The sequence below is a fragment of the Eurypyga helias genome, unplaced genomic scaffold, assembly GCF_000690775.1.
Source record: "Eurypyga helias isolate BGI_N326 unplaced genomic scaffold, ASM69077v1 scaffold46873, whole genome shotgun sequence".
NCBI lineage: Eukaryota > Metazoa > Chordata > Aves > Eurypygiformes > Eurypygidae > Eurypyga > Eurypyga helias.
The window spans coordinates 1-1,930 of NW_010243920.1; positions in this window are offsets into that span (position 1 = coordinate 1).

Genomic DNA, 1,930 nt, shown 5'->3' on the forward strand with positions numbered 1-1,930 from the left:
CCCTTCCAACCCAAACTATTTTGTGAATTTAAGATTCTGTACTTGGGGATACTCATAATCTGGCTGGACACAGTTCGGGCCAATCATCTCGAGGTGACCCTGCTTGGACAGTGGGTTTCAACTAAATGATATCCAGAGGTCTCTTCCCACCTCATCTACTCCTTATGTTTTTGTATACTTAGGACTGTCAAGCAATGACTCCCTAACCATCAGTGGCTCCATGTGGGTGTTACTGGATGTGTCTAAAATACAGTCAGTGTATGTCACTGTATGGCACTTGGGATGAAATTAGTCAAAAGGCAGGAACAAGTTTAGGGTTTTTAATGTAGTGTTACTCTGTTGATGGTTTCATATTTACAGCCCAGCGATTTCTCCCCATTCTCCCATCCTGTCCTAAGTTCTTGAAGGCTAAACATTCTGGTGGGTCCATTTGGTGTTACTGTCTAGCCATGCCTTTGCCGCACTCGGTTAGGCTTTTTTTTCTGCATCCTGAACAGGTGTCTGTACATGTAGTATTATCTTCTTGAATGGCATTGCCTCTTAGAGGAATTATAAATTCAAATAACCTCACATTTCCCAGTGGTTTTTGTTTATATCTTCACTGTACCATAGGGAACAACATTTAAGGCCAGAAATATCCAAATAAAGCATGGAAACATGTTTACCATGATTTTGTAGAGACAGGTCCTATTTTGTAAAAAAGCTATATATTTACCTGCTATATACTAACTCTCTAAGTTTCCCAGATGCAGATGCTAATCCTTAATGTTTTTAATAAATAAATAAATCCTAGCCGAATGCTTCACCAAACAAATGTTTGGTATGTGACTTCTCTGGTTCCAATAAAAGGCAAGAAAAATTTCTTTCGTTTGACGTCATCAGCTGAAATAGTTTTTCATTGACAGCTTGTCTTTCTTTTAGCAGATGAGTACCCTATTTTTAAGACCTGATTCATATTAAAGACCAAAAAGTTAGAAGACTGCAAATAGTTTGGAAAAAAAGGAAAAGACTCTTTGAGGAACTTTTGTTTTAGAGTGCTTTCTTGCCCGAGCTTAGAGATCTATGAGCACTGGTTTATCTTGGCATTTGAGCAAGTTTCTTACTCCATTCTTACAGCTGTAATTTGTGGCCATAGAATTCTTCCTGAAGGAAGCCCGACTTATCAAAACATCTCTTTTTTCGTCTTCAACAACAATTCTGAGCTCTTACTTTAAGGGAAAGAAAAAGATAAACACTGAACATGAATGAGAGAAGGGAGATTAGGTTACTGGCATCACTTCATATTTTAATGGGTTACTACTGCTTTTAGCTGGTGCTTAGTGACTCACCTGGATCACAGCCTTAATGCACTGTACAAGTGAGAAGTGATGGTTGGGACTTGAAAATATGTCTTATGTGCAACTGGGAAATTTTTTTGTGAACTGATAACCCCAGTGGACTTGCCTGGAGGCTGTTGATAAAGTTCAGAACATTTTATCCTCATGATAACAACATTTTCAGTATATGCATGGCTTCAACATAATTTTTATCTATAATACTGTTTAGACAGAGACCTCTCACAAAGTACTACCGATTTATTTTTATAGTGATGTGGAAAGTTATTTCATTCTGTGTTTATTAGATTTTAAAAAGCTTGAAGCCATGCCTTCCAGTTCAGTACCATACCACAGAATAGACGTTCTCAGGGTACATACTGTCAGACACTACTAGACTGCTTCAGGTGCACAATTTTTTCACTTCAGTCTTAGTGAGAAAAAGATCTCGGTGAATGTCAGTATCTTTTAAGAGAGTCAAAATGAGTTTAAATGCAATTTTTTATTTTTTTTTCTTTTTAAAAGAAAGGCAGGTGTACTATTGATAGCACCAGTCTGAAGATTTCCAATCAGGCATAAATACTTCCTCACTGCTTCTTACGGACTGATTAGATCGG